Source organism: Saccopteryx bilineata, chromosome 9 (assembly GCF_036850765.1).
Source record: "Saccopteryx bilineata isolate mSacBil1 chromosome 9, mSacBil1_pri_phased_curated, whole genome shotgun sequence".
NCBI lineage: Eukaryota > Metazoa > Chordata > Mammalia > Chiroptera > Emballonuridae > Saccopteryx > Saccopteryx bilineata.
In genome coordinates this window covers 50,472,491-50,488,209 of record NC_089498.1, presented here as the reverse complement: position 1 = coordinate 50,488,209, position 15,719 = coordinate 50,472,491, and the positions used below count along the sequence as shown (strand labels likewise).

The window sequence follows — 15,719 nt, the reverse complement described above, 5'->3', positions numbered from 1 at the left end:
TTGCTTCTCCACCCCCTCCCTCCTTCCTCTCTGTCTCTCTCTTCCCCTCCCTCAGCCAAGGCTCCATTGGAGCAAAGATGGCCCGGGCGCTGGGGATGGCTCCTTGGCCTCTGTCCCAGGCGCTAGAGTGGCTCTGGTTGCGGCAAAGCGACGCCCCGGAGGGGCAGAGCGTTGCCCCTGGTGGGCGTGCCGGGTGGATCCTGGTCAGGCGCATGTGGGAGTCTGTCTGACTGTCTCTTCCCTTTTCCAGCTTCAGAAAAATACAAAAAAAAAAAAAAAAAAAAAAAAAGAAAGATCTGTCAGGCTGGTGTCGCTGACTAACAAGCATATCCACAAAGCACATCATTAATCCACTGTGATCAAATTGGGGGGATTCTGATGAAGGGGTCTGAAGACCTCCCTCGCAAAATCTGGAATACTTATTCTTATTGAGCTATTACACCAGTTTTAACAACTTCCTCACAATATGTTTAAAAAAAATAAACTATTTTAAAATTATGCACAGTTGCAGCCTGGAAGACTTAAGATGAAACTTAAACAGGATGAATTTTAGGAGCTTTATTTGTTGCTTTTAACACAACTGGTAATTGCAAAATCTATATATTATGCCTGTGTAAGTGAAAAATACAGACTGTTACCTTATTGGCCCTATGAAGGTCTCCATTACGGTATACACTCTACCTTCATTACTTCTGGCAAGATGTCCTGCCTCAACATTCAGTTACATCCTTTTCCTTTTCTTTCCTGTTCATTGTGCTTTAATTCTGAGGACTGTAGACTATATTAAAAATATAAAAATTTGTGTAGGCAAGCCATTTCCATAAGTTGATGGCCACATGTTAAAAGGTTATTTTTCATATCATTTATAATCTTGTTTGGTTAGATGACAATGAAAATTATCTTCCAGAGTAGGTTTCTCTCCCCTTGAAATGGGGTAGGGGGTAAATTTACCACAATTTTAGTATGTATAGTGCAGAATTTCATGCAAATGAGGTATGTCAACAGTGTGACAGATGAAGACCTAAATTCTTGTTTTTAATTGTTTGATTTTAGAGAAACAGAGAAAGGAAGGGGTAGAGAGACAGAAAGAGAAGCATTCATTTTGTTGTTCCACTTAGCTGCATATTCATTGGTCGTTTCCAATATGTGCCCTGACCAGGGATAGAACCCACAACCTTGGTGTCTCAGGACATGCTCCAACTGACTGAGCTAGCCAGCCAGGGCCAAGACCTAACTTCTTAATGGGCTGATTCATGGATACAGCTCTGTGGTCTCGTCTTGGAGAATTAGAGGCCTACCATGGACTAGGCCTTCAAATGGAAACCTGACTCTTCGGCAAGTCAGCTCTAGCACCTGAAATGCACTCAGCTCTCTGATTCAGCCACTTTGGGGGAAAGGGCACCAAGTCTAGGCTTACTGGGTGTTCGTTAGGCATTCAAGAGACATGAGTATATGATGTTTCAGTAGGAAACTTCCGAGGCAGAATTTCAAGCTAGGCAAAAGTAATTAGTAGTACTGTATTAGACTTAGTTTTTATACATTTCTCTTTAACTATAGTGAGATCCCTTCTTTCTTTCCATCACTTAATTGACTCAATTCCTCCCCCTGCTAAAATTCATTTCTTGTAGTCAGAACCCTCATTTCCTCTGTGCTAATGATCAACCAAGTCAGAATATGATGGGAGGAACTAACAGCTCCTTCAAAGTACCAGGAATGTTTGAGTTTAAAAATGATTAAATATTGAAATATTTGGCTAAAAGGTTGATAAAGCACTTTTTACTACATCAGCTCATGTTTTTACTTACTGTATTAAACTAGTTTAGTTACAAAATTAATTATGTATGTTTACATTAAGAATTAAAAGTATTAAAGCCCTAAGAAGAATTCTAGGTACTTCAAATTTTACCACTTAAAGACAAACCAAGGGAACATTTTTATTAATTCCTTTTCAGGTCGCCCCCCATGTTACATATTTATTAAAATGTTAACCTTGTAAATTCTATTATAGTCTATTTTTCATACATTTTGGCCCATGTCAATATATTTTTTAACATCTTTGTCAGGGTTACATAATATTCTCATATATATATATATATATATGATTTTTTTTTTAATTTTTCCAAAGTTAGAAGTGGGGAGACAGTCAGACAGACTCCCGCATGGACCCAACCAGGATCCACCCGGCATGCCCACCAAGGGGTGATGCTCTATCCATGTGGGGCGTTGCTCTGTTGTGGCTGGAGCTATTTTAGCACCTGAGGTGGAGGCCATGGAGCCATCCTCAGCGCCTGGGCAAACTTTGCTCCAATGCAGCCTTGGCTGTGGGAGGGGAAGAGAGACACAGAGAGAAAAGAGAGGGGAAAGGGGGAGAAGCAGATGGGCACCTCTCCTATGTGCCCTGGCCGGGAATCGAACCCAGGACTTCCACACGCTGGGCTGACACTCTACCACTGACCCAACCTGCCAGTGCCATATAGATGAATTATAATGGATCCATCCACTGCCCTTCAAGGGGCCATCAGGGTTACTACCAATATTTAGTTTCAACAATATTCATTAAGCATCCTCAGAGCTATACCTCTAAACACAGCTCTTATTTAGCTCTAAACACAGTTCTTATCATTTACTTAGAAATTACTCCCAGGGCCTGGCTGGGTTTCTCAGTAGATAAAACATCATCCTGGCACACAAAGGTTGTGGGTTCAATCCCCAGTAAGCACACATAGAGAAGAAACCAATGAGTGCACAATGACTTGATGCTTCTCTCTGTCTCTCTCGTCCTCCCTCTCTCCCTTCCTCTCTCTTAAATCAATGGAAAAATTTAAAAGGAAGGAAAGAAGGAAGGGAAGGGAAGGGAAGGGAAGGGAAGGGAAGGGAAGGAAAAAGAAAAGAAAAAAGAAATCACACCTAGAAGTGGACTCACTGAGTCAAAGGATCATCACACTGTACTCTTTTAGTCACAGGAGGCCTTGTAGGCAAAACAGCCTTCTCAATCATTTCACTTTGCACTTCTTTCAATCTCTCGTGGCTAAATTTTCCCAGTTTGTTCCTGTTGCCTTTGCTGTTAGTCATTTAATTATTATATAATTTTTGTGATTTATTTTTTTTCTTTTAGTGAGGGGGAAGGAAAGAGAAAGAGAGGGGGGGACAGAAAATAACAGACAGGAACAGACACTCATAGTTGCAGTGCTTAGTTGTTCATTGATGACTTTCTCATATGTGCCTTGACCGGGGGCAGGGTTCCGGCTGAGTCAGTGACCCCTTGCTCAAGCCAGTGATCTTTAGGCTCAAGCCAGCAACCATGGGGTCATGTCTATGATCTCATGCTCAGGCCAGCAACGCTATGCTCAAACTGGTAAGCCCCCAGTCAAACCGGCAACCTCAGGGTTTCAAACCTGGGTCCTCAGCATCCCACGCCAACACTCTATCCACTATACAACCACCTGGTCAGGCATTATATGATTTTTAAGATATTCAAAAAAAAATTTTTAAGTGAGATGAGGGGAGACAAAGAGACAGATTCTCACATGTGCTCCAACAAAGATCAACCAGTCAAGCCCCCTACAAGGTAATGCTCTGCCCATCTTGGGCTGTGCTTGGCAACCAAGCTATTTTAGTGCCTGAGGTAGAGACTCCAGGGAGCCATCCTCAGCACCCAGGCCCAACGCACTCGAACCAATTGAACCATGGCTTCAGGAGGAGAAGGAGGGGTGGGGAAAGAGAAGGGGAAAGGGAAGGGATAGAGAAGCAGATGGTCACATCTCCTGTGTGCCCTGACCAGGAATCAAACCTGGGACATCCACATGACAGGCCAGTGCTCTACCACTGAGCCAACCAGCCAGGGCCAGATATTCAAATTCTATAGTCCACAGGACAGCCTAGTTCAATAAGCTATCTGGCTTGGCATAACCTCTGAGACCTCTAAAACAAGATCTGAAGCCATCCTGTCTGTTGCATCCTTTTGTGTTTTTGAACTTTCATCCATCTGCCATTTCTCAGATACCTCTAACTGAATGACTGTCATGAATCACCAAATATTCCAGAACCCTATACTGACCTTATCTAATCCTTAGTTCCACCTTCTTCTTTCCTCACAGTAACTTTCTAATCCACAGGCAAAACTAACTCCAGAAAGCTTGGAAATTCAGAACAAGGGCCTCCAAATCTCAAACCCTCCTGTTAAGGGTGTTGAGCCGGCAGCATTTCTCCGAATACGTTCTGTGGGACACTATACTTATGAGAAGACTCACCAGGGACAGCACTGGTGACAGACATATTAGGTTCTCTGTCCCTGCCCCCTCTCATGATGCAACACTTAATTTACTTGGCATCTCCCTGTTTATCTCTGTGGGACCAAGGTGTCATTGGAACAACATGCAGCAGCATTTGTTACAGTCAGTCTTTCCTGAGAGTGACAGTAGTAGCAGCTCAGGATTATTTTCCGGACCATAGCTCTCATCCACATCATACCAGCAAGAAGGATGAGGCTGCAGAGCCGTATCCAAGAAGAGCTTTATTGTCAGAACACAACTGCTACCCAGGAAGATGGCCTGGGCCACTTATTTTCCCAACACATTATTAAGCTCAGACCGCATCCATTAAGTCACACATATTCAATATCTAGTAAATGCCTGGGCTATTCGCAAGTAAGCACTGGACAAGATGCAGACAACCCCAAAGAGCTCCTGTGTTTCTCATTAGCCTCTGGACAGGACAATCCTTTATTGGGTGAGATTGTCCCAAGGACTGAGGGGCATTTAGTATCCCATACCCTGAGGACATTAAATGCAAATACACACACCCCTCCCCATCATCCTCGCAACCACAAGTATCTGCACAGGTTTCTAAACACCAGGGGGTAGGTAACAGCACCCCACGTTGAGAACCTCTGTTTCTACTTGTTGAGATGGAATTAACATTCAGGAAATGACAGAAAACAATATTAATCCGGATATGGAATTGTGCAGTGCAAGTTGTAAGTACCACAAAGGATCAAAGGAGATCAAGGGAGGCTGACAGCCCGGAGCAGGCTTTGATGTGAGTGGGAGACGGAGACCTGTCACCTCTCTCAGGAGTCCAGCCCAGGGTTCAAATGGGCCATGTAATGCTTTGTCACAGACATCCTGAATTTCCCCTGCTTTAAGCTGATTAAAAGTTTAAACCAACTTTTAAAAATGCTGTTATTGTTTCTGCCTTCCTGTTCAGGGCAAGTTTTCTCCTTGCATGCTGAGTATTCAGGGAGGGCAGGAAAACAGAGAGAGTCTCGGTGAAGGCGGAGGGCACTGCCGGCCCGGCCTGGCCCCGCTCGGCGGCTCAGAGAACTCAGCCAGGGGCGCCGCCCCTTCCCTGCAGGACTGACCCTCACTCGGCACTGGGGAGACAGAACCTTGCCCAGTTCCTTTCTGCCCATGTCAGCTGTGGTCAAAGGGCCATTGTTCCCAGAAGACCAGTGTGTTTAAGCCTCTGGGAACAATGCCTCTTGTTGATCTTCTGTGCTCCAGCTGAATAAGGTCACTGACTGTTTTCAACCTTAGCCACAATCAATATCTTTGCCTTTTATTGTGCAACGCTGGCAGCGGTATGTTGTCTGATGTCATTGTTATGCTCTGGTGAGACTGAAAAGGTCAATGAATGAATCGTCTTATAGAACCTGTTCAGAATTTACTAATGATGCACACAATAGAATAGGTATTATATGAGTGTGTTTCTCAAACTTCTGGAGCTTATTTAAAATACAAAAAGCTTCTTTAAAACGCTGATTTCCAGGCCTCAAAAAGTTGGATTCAGTAAGCTGTGGGGGCGGAAGCTGCAATTTAACCACCAATGGGTGTTCCCGACACAGGTGATCCATGGGTACACATTGTGAAACACTGCCACAGAATGACTGTAAACTAAACAGAGAGCTAGCATCTTATCAACATTTTATAGTTTATCTCCTTGAAATGTATTCTTTGCTAGCAAAATAAAAACTAAACATCTAGTAAATACAGAAACAAGAGATCAATTTAATTCTGAAAGAAAAACAGAGTGCCTATTATAGGGCTCATACACAGTTATGGTAAGTATGTAAGTAAATTTTACATTTATGTATATAAAGAATTTATATTGCCTGACCAGGCGGTGGTGCAGTGGATAGAGCGTCAGACTGGGATGCAGAGGACCCAGGTTCGAGACCCCAAGGTTGCCAGTTTGAGCGCAGGCTCATCTGGTTTGAGCAAAAGCCCACCAGCTTGAACCCCCCAAGGTTGCTGGTTCCAGCAAGGGGTTACTCGGTCTGCTGAAGGCCCATGGTCAAGGCACATATGAGAAAGCAATCACTGAACAACTAAGGTGCTGCAATGCACAATGGAAAACTAATGATTGATGCTTCTCATCTCTCTCCGTTCCTGTCTGTCTCTCCCTGTCTATCCCTCTCTCTGACTCACTCCCTGTTTCTGTAAAAAATAAATAAATAAATAAAATTTAAAAAAAAAGAATTTATATTTTAGCCACTATATAAAAGTGGTTCATCATAGATGAATATCTGTTATATCAAAGCACATTAAATGTAACTATACAACTTTATATTTGGGTCATTTTCCAATATTTCTTACTTTATCCTCATGAAAGAATATCTTACCATCTGATTACTTGTAGCAGACTGGTATGCAAACTAAGGCATAAAGAGTTTACACAACGTGCCCGACCAGGCGGTGGCGTAGTGGATAGAACATCAACTTGGAATGCTGAGGACCCAAATTCAAAACCCCAGGGTTGCCAGTTTGAGCGGAGGGTCTCCAGCTTGAGTGTAGGATCACAGATATGACCCCATGGTTGTTGGCTTGAGTCCTAAGGTCTCTAGCTTAAAGCCCAAGGTCACTGGCTTGAAACCCAAGGTTACTGGTTTGAGCAAGGGGTCACTGGCTCAGCCAGAGCCCCCCAGTCAAAGCACATATGAGAAAGCAATCAATGAACAACTAAAGTACTTAAACAACCAATTGATGCTTCTCATCTCTCTTCCTTTCTATATCTCTCTTTCACTAAAAAATAAATAAATAAATAAAATAAAATAAAATAAAAAGTTTACATAACATGTCTAAAGATCAAGACAAGAACCCTAACCATCTAAATGCTATGCCTTTTTCTGCTAGATTAGAAATGGCAAGGAAGTTCATGCCACATGCCAATTCAGACAGACCAGTAGACCAGAAACAGCCGCCTAAAGTGTAGCACTACGAAAGCCAGCCCAGGAAGGAAGTGGTGACAGATTAAGGATGTCTGCCATGAGCCCAGGTAAGAAGAGTGGAGCATCTATGCACATATATACTAGACATGCCACCTCTCAGAGTCTTTAGAAGCACTTAAAATATTTATAAATACCACTACTTTCATTCCTTCACTCGACCATTCAGTGTCTACTATTTGCCAAACTATGCTAGGTACGAGCGGTACACCTGTGAACTGTTCGTACTACCAACAGGACAGACATGATTCAACAAGGCCGTCTCTAACCTCAGGGTTTACCTAACTAAAGGGTATTTAAGGGGACACCTGAAAAAAGAACAGAGCCAACAAAATTTTTAAAAGGAGGAAGTAGAAGTCAATGCTATTTCAGAGAAACTGAGACCAAGCCACCACAGCTGGGTCACAGAGAGGCAGAGGGGATAGGGGGACGGCTAGGGATGGGCAGGTGACAGCCAGGTCATGAGGGACTTTGAGGCTATAAAATTATGGTTTCAATTTAATATCATAGGAAGTTATGGAAAAGCTGAGTGCTGTGGGTTTACTTATTTTAATTTTTGAGGGGAGGGGATGTGAATTACTAGATTTCCATTTCATAAAGAGAATGGAAGAGTCACAGTGAACACAGAGAGCATCTGTGGTCACCCAAGTGACCAGACCAGGAGGGCAGCAAGGAGATGGGAAGAAGTGGTGAATCCGAGATAACTCTGGGAGCAGAATCTGCAGTGATTTGATGCGGCAGAGCATATAAGAGACAACAGAGGGCAGACCAAGAGGCAGCTCTGAGTAAAGTGCTTAGGACGTACTCAAGTGGAAACTCGACAAGGCAGCTGGACACACCAGGGTTGAAGACCTTAAGGAAGGTTTAAGATTGGAAAATCTGGGGATCACAGAATGGAAGATGATAAGACCAAAAATACTTCCTATATCTTCTGCTTTCCAATCTAGTTAAATTTCATAATAGTTATACTGCTACACATGTAAAGACTTATTTCAGAAGAGACATTATCATATAAGTTTCTGATTTCCTAAATTACAGCACTTACTGCAAATTTTTTATCTCTCATAACAACTTAATTCAAGCAACTAAAAACCTCCTATTGAGAATTTTGTAAAGACTTTGCACTTCAACGCCTCCTTATGTATGGCGCATCAACATAATTTCATCTTTCTTTAGAAATCTACTATCTTACATTCATTCTGCCATTCAGAGCTCTGCAAGTATGATGATCTCTAGGCTCTCCCTGAAAGTGGCTGGCTATGTGAATGGAGAATACCTAGCTTGGCTTGCTTTGTCATCTGTCATACTCTAAATGCCCAAGGCTGTTGTAAGTTGCCTTACTTGGACGCAAGACCAGGAAATGGGGCCAAGATCATTGAAACTGTAGGAAAGATGCGGGCCCCTGGCTGAGCCACCCCCTCTGGGAAGTTTTGGGAGAAACAGGCTTGTTTCAAATTCAGTCAAGAGAGACAGGGTGGAGCCTCCAAAAGTTATGACTAGAACCAAACTGTAAAAAAGGACCACCTTAAAAAAAGGACTTCAATTCCTGGAGCTGACATTTTCTTTCCTGCTAAAATGCACATCTCCTAGGAAGAAAGCACTAAAATTGGCAGTTATTTCAGAGTTTCGGATTCTTTCCTGCCAACATGTTTTAATAGGAAAAGCTCAAGATGCTGGCATCCAGAGATGGAAGAGTCCACGCGTCTCAAACCTTGTCCTTGCCTGACCAGGCAGTGGCGCAGTGGATGGAGCATCAAACTGGGATGTGGAGGACCCAGGTTCGAGACTCCGAAGTCACCAGCTTGAGCGCAGGCTCATCTAGTTTGAGCAAAGGTCACAAGCTTGGACCCAGGGTCACTGGCTTGGGCAAGGGATTACTCGGTCTGCTGAAGGCCCACGGTCAAGGCACATATGAGAAAGCAATCAATTAACAACTAAGGTGTCGCAATGAAAAACTGATGATTGATGCTTCTCGTCTCTCTCCGTTTTTGTCTGTCTCTCTCTCTGTCTCTGAAAACAACAACAATAACAAAAAAACCTTGTCCTCAAATCACTCAGGTAGAAACTGCCATTTTTCTTCCTCAAATACTCTCATGGCCACCACCACTAACATCAGGTTCTCAAGACACAGCTTTGAAGTTCCAGAAACCAAAATAGACCATGTGGGAAAGAAAACTGCTGGTAATGGCACTCCCTTCTCATACCTCAAACCCCTTCCACATTTCATACTTCAAAGCCTTGTATGGCATACAATAAGAGTGCGTAAACAACATTTCCCAGGTTCTCTGTGTCCAAAAATATCTGGAAGTACATTTATTATTCCCCTTTAAAAGTTTTTTTAAAAATTCAAAAAGATCTGACGTGTATATGTGTTTATTTACAAATTCACTGTTTTGAAGTGCTGCCATTCATTTAATTCTTAGACATGTGTTTCAGAACAGATTATGAGATACCGGAAGATTGAAATAAAGAAAAAAAAACTAGGATTTCTATGATACCAGAAATCTGGGCTTAGTGCAGAAAATATGCATACTTGTACCTAAAAATAAAAATAAGAGGTCAAGGGAGTGAGAATTTATGAATAACATGAGTCAAAGAAAAAGCAAAGTGCCATAAAGAAAAGTTTGTGAGAAAACAGAAAAGCTATATATAGGTAGTATATAAAATGTATAAAGTTATATATGACCTATAATATGTATATTATGCAGGGGTGGGCAAAAATAGGTTTACAGTTGTGAGTATGTGAAAAATTTATTCTCATATTACTGTATTATTTTCCATACAAATAACAGTAAATCTATTTTTCCCTACCCTGTATTGTATATGTATATGATGTATATATGTTACAAAATTACATAAAATATAAAAAGCTATATGTTCTCTATAAATTACACATATCACAAAGATCTGTATTATTCAGAAAGTCCCAATTTCTCTTTATTTTTTAGCAACCATTCATGCAAGTTAACAATTACAAAAAAAAGGAAAATGTTTCCTAATCTCCCAACTTTCATTGTTTTTAACATGCAACATACCTGCTTTTCAGACCAAATGCAAGAAGATATCATGGTTTAGACTTGAAACACTTCCCTCTCACACGTACAGTATCTATATGATCACTATCTGAACAACTGTAACAAGTGACATTAGGCAACCAAATCTGATCTGCCACAATGCAGACAGCACAGGGGAATAATGTTCGCACCCAAACTATCTTGGAGAGCACATGTTGACTTGCTGCACAGCAGTGAGCATTTCAAGACAAACTTAGATTTTTCCATTACATTATGCTCAGCTGGAAAAACTGACTCTGTAGCAAGGCTGGCAACTTGACTTAACAAGAGACTCTAAAGTCTGTGGCTGATTTTCACATCACTTGGAATCGCGGGAGGGGAGGGGACAGCAGGGACATGAGGCAGTGCACTTCAGCACATCCACACGGCGGGCCTGGGACTGGCCCTCCATCAAGTTATTTTTAAAAGTCAAGGTGAATAGACATACGTGTTAGACATCTAGCTGTCAAAAATTATCAACCATTAGAACAAAAAAGTTTGGCACAAAAAACAAATCTGCCAGTAAAGCAGAAAATAATCCAATCCCACTGATGGCAGGGAGAAGAAGTTTCTGTAGCGACTGTGACCTGCATTTGAATGAACCCCAGAAACAAAGTGTGACTAATGTTCCACTTACAGAGGAGGCAGGATGGATAATAGGGTTTTGAGGACAAAATAATCAGGCATGGAGCAGCGGCTCCAGCAGGAAGTAGATAGAAACTACCAACTCCCAAAAGTCAAAGACCCCAAATAATATCTATGTTGAAAGCAAAAATTCTGCTTAGTTTGGCCAGATGACAATGCTTCAGAGTAAAATTTACAGGTAGTTTTTGAACTAAAATATTTTTTCACTTGACTTAAATACAAATATCTTTTAACTTAAAAAAAAAAATCAAACCTCATTCACTCAAGTAACAGAAGATTGGCCCCTAGAAGGACCCTTTGAAGAATGCAGCTACATGGCCTTCAAAGGAAATCCCAAAGGAGGCATCATCAAAAAGCCCTGTACGGGCAGCTCTACCAAAACCAGTACTGATTTTCCAGTAGAGATCGTTCTGTGGAAGAAACTACTCTTTTGTATGTGTTTGTTCTGATATATTTACTTCTCAATTGTCTTATATGCTCACAATGCTGACATAACTTGGAGGAATGTACCGTATGTCCCCATGTATAAAATATACCTTTTTTCAAAAAATTTGGGATCTAAAAACTGGGTGCATCTTATACAGGGGTTGTAGATTTTTTACTTGCATTTCCTGCTTTTTTGCATGGATGAGGAGTTGTATGAATTTTATGATGAATAAAACTTGAGTTCAATAATGTTCTGTAATACCTTTCTTTTTCAAATTTTGGGCCCCAAAATTAAGGTGCATCTTATACATGGGAGCGTCTTATACATGGAGAAATACGGTGATAATAACTACAATATCAGGTAACTCATTGAATGTGATGAGTGTCTGAAGTGCTTTACCATTAATCCTCCAAACAACTCTGAGGAAGTCATCTTGTCCCCTTTTCACAGGTGAGGAAACTGAAGCACGGAAAGGTTACACAAGGAGACTTGGAGGAGATGAAGCCAAGCCTCCTCTGCAAACCCCATCACATGAATAGGAAGCTGAGCTCTAAACGGTAATTCTACAACCTATTACATCCAAGTGCTCTATTAACCATGATCCCCTCTTGTTCCAGTGAAGGAGAGCAGCTTTAAGGGCCTTCTTCACTTCAGTTGTATGTGTTTCCAGCTGTAGCTAAGTGTACTTTTTGCTCACATCCAGTATTTTCCTTAACAGAGAGCTTAAATCAAAAACTTTTGCTGAAAAGCTAAGATAGATAATGTATCAGGTCTAACTGCAATGTCCAAGAGAACCCAAATAGATCCTTTGTGCAACAATCAACTAAAATACTGTCTTGGAGTTTTAGAGAAATGCTCTGAAGCTGTGAAATGAAAAGGGAAGAACAGAAAGTATACCCAGGCTCCAAGCTGATACCAGGAGAGCTCACGGCACACAGTATCTTGTGCTCAGTCCAAAGATGCCATGAACCCCAGGGAATAGGACGTGCTACAAACACCTTCTCATTTGTAAATGGGAAATGGGTGCCATTTATTTCACTGATGTGTTCAATCTATTGAAACTACCTTCATATTTCAATTTGCAGTTTATTCATTTGATTAAGTTATTCCTAGCTTCTGTCTGAAAGGGGAAAAGGAGAAGCGAAATGAACTTGGCCTTGGTAGCTGCTGTCACTTTAAGAAGAAAATGGCAGCATGTGTACACTTTCAATAAAATAAAAGGGGGGAGCAACTAGCTTTGAAGATGACAAGGCAGCTACTTCACTGAAGCACGTGTAGAACATCCGTAACCTACCTCAAAAGGAGAAGCTCTGTAATAGCAAAGGGAATCATGGCCTGCCCCACCAGCACACTTAAAATTCTAGCACCATCTCAACAGTGCTTTTAAAAATGTTTCCCCTTTCCAGTTGTCTATAGACTGTGAATTCAGAAAGAGGTGTTGGCCCTGGCCGGTTGGCTCAGTGGTAAAGCATCAGCCTGGTGTGTGGAAGTCCAGGGTTCAATTCCTGGTCAGGGCATACAGGAGAAGCACCCATCTGCTTCTCCACCCTTCCCTCTCTTCATCTCTCTCTTCCCTTCCCATAGCTAAGGCTCCATTGGAGCAAAGTTGGCCTGGGCACTGAGGACGGCTCCATAACCTCTTCCTCAGGTGCTAGAATGGCTCCCACCACAACAGAGCAACACCCAGATGGGCAGAGCATCGCCCCCTGGTGGGCATGCCCGGTGGATCCCAGTCAGGCGCATGCAGGAGTCTGGCTGCCTCCCCGCTTCTAACTTCGGAAAAATACAAACAAACAAACAAAGGTGTTGGTGTGTCCCTGGTTGATGATTCTATTGGTTGGATGACCTGGGAACCCAAATGATTTCCTTCCTCTTGGTTCTGCTTCAGAAAAGGTTTACTTGCTTACAAAAAAAAAAAAAAGCACTCTAGCAACAAACAGAAGGCATAGCCACTGCAGTACAACCCACGGAGATGAGGTTTTTATAAGATTCTAACAAAAGACTACTTAGAACACACAGCTTTCCATCCCTTACACCACCTAAGAACCTCATAATGTAGATATTTTTATCCTCATTTTACAGATAAAAAATAAGTTGAATTTCTCTTTAATAAAGTTGTTTCTACTCCCGAGTGGGTAGCACTGTTTAGAAGTGAGCCTAACAGAGGCTCCTCATTGACCGGAACCTGCCCATTGGCACACAGATGAGGACGCTCTGGTTTACTAAATTAATTCACTCTCCTTTAAAGACACTGATGTGGATACAAAGCCCAGGAGGGTTATTCACTGTTTCTATTGAACCAAACACATGAATCACAATGTCTGAAGCTGGCTGAATGCAATACAAAAAACAGGATTCTACTTCAGAATCAGTGATTCGTGTCCCAAAACATTTCAGGAGTAACAGGGTGATTTTTAAAAAGTTCAGATCCTACCACTAATGTGGTAAATATACTTCCCTTTTTACAAAGCATGTAGATTAAGACATAGTACTATTTATCTCTTAGTTATATGCAAAAGAAATGACAAGTTCAAAATGCCAGTAACCAGTGAAAAACAAGGAAATATTCCAAGATTAATTTCTCCACACAACCTTAGCTCAGAGTCTGTCACCAATTATCTCAGAAGTACCACAACTTTTCAAATAAAACCACCACCACATGAGGATAAAGCAGGAAGTTCAACAGGAATAACTTTGAAATTGACTGGAGACAGCCAATGGAAACCAAATTAAAAATTCATATTCCATTAACGGTTTGTGTGACGTTCCAGCTAGATGGAGCTCAAGCCCACCTTTGACTCTTCTCCAAGGAAAGGAAACCATACACATTAGTAATTATAAGAAGACAGCATACATATTTTAAGAACTATATTTTTTTACTGTTTGTTTATTGTTTGTAAGCAAACAGATTGCTTAATCACTAATTCCTCTTTATTTTTTCCCCATTATGAAAAAAGTTAGCATATGCAAAAATCTTTGGGGAGTTAATAACAGTCCCTTGAGAGCCCTGCCTTTCTTCCCTATCCCTCCAGGCACCAGTGAAGTAACCACAAGTCCCAATCCCTCTATCTAATCTGTGTGTAATTGACTAATTACCCTAAAGCACTGCTTTTATCAGCTTTTACACACCCCTCCTGCCAAACACAGAGTCAGAAAGACTTGGCCTGGTTTTCTAGGCCAACACATCTAGCCCTAACCTCATTTCCTACTGCTCTTCCTTCCCAACACTTCACTCCCGCCAGACTCATACTGCCTAACCCCGAACTTTGTTCTCCTTAACTTACAAAGGCACATTGACCACTCTCCCTGCTCATCAACCTGGGGGGTCATAATACTGCAACACTCAGGTGGGCCACCTGCTTCTCTAACCCCTCCTCCTCTGCCTCCTTTTACAACTTTTACCCCTGCCCAACCCGTCATTGGATTTCCACTTCCCTGACCCTGCCCTTGTTCCTTATTTCATCCAAGGACTAGGAGTTTGTGAGGGAGACATGAAGGCAGCCCTAAGACAGAAATTTCAAAATTATTTCTGGCATGGTTTCTTAGAGAATTGGCTGATTCTATGGCTACAGCAGGAAATATGCAGGATGAGCCTGAACTACCGTATTTCCCCGTGTAAAAGACGTGCCCATGTTTAAGATGCACCTTAATTTTGGGATCTGAAATTTGAAGAAAAAAAATGTATTACATAAAGTTACTGAATTCAAGTTTTATTCACCATAAAATTCATACAACTCCTGTGACCCTGTGGTGGCGCAGTGGATAAAGCATTGACCTGGAAATACTGAGGTTGCCGGTTTGAAACCCTGGGCTTGCCTGGTCAGGGCACATGTGGGAGTTGATGCTTCCAGCTCCTCCCCCCTTTCTCTTTCTCCTCTCTCTCTCTCCTCTCTAAAAATGAATAAATAAAATAAAATAAAATAAAAAATTAAAATTAAAAAAAAATTCATACAACTCCTTATCCCTATCAAAACTCCCACCTATTAGCTTGTCTTCATCTGTGTCTGATAAATCACTGCCTTCAACAATTAGCACAAAAACAAGCGTGAAAAAGTGGGAAATGAAAGTAAAAAAATATGCAACCACTGTATAAGACATACTCAGTTTTTAGACCCCAAATTATTTGAAAAAAGATGCATCTTATACATGGGGAAATATGGTATCCCATTGAATCAGAGTCACAAAATGCACATGTGTGCGCGCGCACACACAGCAGAGAGCATCTCAAAAGGCACAGGAGCCAAGTGAAAGATCTCCCATCTCAAGCAACAAAATAAATGATGTGATATTAGATTATAACCCAAAGCATAAATGAAATAGCCATGAGTCCATCCTGATATAATTGATTGAATAAATGAATCAATGAATGAGG

At 41.6% G+C, this 15,719-nt stretch overlaps 1 protein-coding gene across 6 annotated transcripts in view; it reads right to left on the bottom strand.

Annotated features, from left to right (window-relative positions):
• SGMS1 (sphingomyelin synthase 1) overlaps positions 1 to 15,719 on the bottom strand; it is a 325,673-nt gene that overhangs the window by 226,869 nt on the left and 83,085 nt on the right. The gene's annotated exons all lie outside the window — the stretch shown is intronic.